Source organism: Bactrocera dorsalis, chromosome 6 (genome assembly GCF_023373825.1).
Source record: "Bactrocera dorsalis isolate Fly_Bdor chromosome 6, ASM2337382v1, whole genome shotgun sequence".
Taxonomy (NCBI): domain Eukaryota; kingdom Metazoa; phylum Arthropoda; class Insecta; order Diptera; family Tephritidae; genus Bactrocera; species Bactrocera dorsalis.
In genome coordinates, this window is record NC_064308.1 from 15,621,294 (window position 1) to 15,622,368 (window position 1,075).

Consider the following 1,075-nt stretch of genomic DNA (forward strand, 5'->3'; position numbering starts at 1 on the left):
ATGTCTGATAAAAAAATGACATCCTATTCATGCCACATATCGTGGCACAAAAGTAAATTTCCCAATATATTTCTAACATCATCATTTCTCTCACAGAGTAATATGGACGTGGATATGGCATCATCGTCAACGCCAACCATGCGTTCAGCAGTTTCCGCCCCTCGCTCTGAAGCTGCCCCAATAGCAGCACCCCGGACCAACACTGTACCGGCAGAGCCTCGAACAACAACAGGCTCCACCGCGACCACGGCTCCGCGTCAAAGCACGCCAGCATTACCAGCGGATTTGCAACGAATTCGTTGTCCACTATGCCGCCGCACGCATCGACTACGCACGGCGGTATCTTCAAAGGCATGCCGCCGATGCAACGCCAGCAGGTGGCACAGGCGCACGGGTATTGCCTGAATTGTCTGGCAACTTCCCACGCAACTCAGGAGTGCACATCACCTAATCGTTGCCAAATCTGTGTGCGGGCTCATCATACGCTGCTGCACCGCACTAGCAGACGCGACTCCGGGCGCCCACCGGCTTCTCGCGCCAGTGGTAACGTCAGGCGTTCTCAAAGGACTCCTGTGACGGCATACCGCCGGCGCGGACCCCCTGCAGCAGAATCCCGTCCCTGGCGACAAAACCGGGCAACACCAACACGACGCCATCAGCTTAGGCCGCAATCCCGCCGGTCAACAGGTCTCAGCAGCGTTGTAGCTACGCTACAGCAGCTACAGCGGCTTCTAGGCTAAATACTCGCCTAGTGGGGCCGGGATGGCTAAATGAGTAGCGACGTCGCATCACATTTGCATCAATTCACCACACATTAACACACATACACGCACATGCATGGAGAGTAGTCTACAGAGTAGTCAGTGGAAGTAGACGTGTTTCTTAGTGGTCCAGGATATCTGCAAGAATTTGTGGTCTTTAAAGTGATAGCACACTTGTTTCTGTTTAGGACTTACCGGGAGAATGGAACTGAACTTTTGGTTTGATTGGAAGCTAATCACCAAATTAGATAAGTACAAAAATTTGTTTCAATAGAATCTGTTTGGCACTTGCCTGCCCCTTTTTTGGCAAATTT

General features: G+C 51.7%; 1 pseudogene; it reads left to right on the forward strand.

Annotated features, from left to right (window-relative positions):
• Positions 1–743, forward strand: LOC125779449 (uncharacterized; annotated as a pseudogene).
• Positions 744–1,075: the final 332 nt, after the last annotated feature.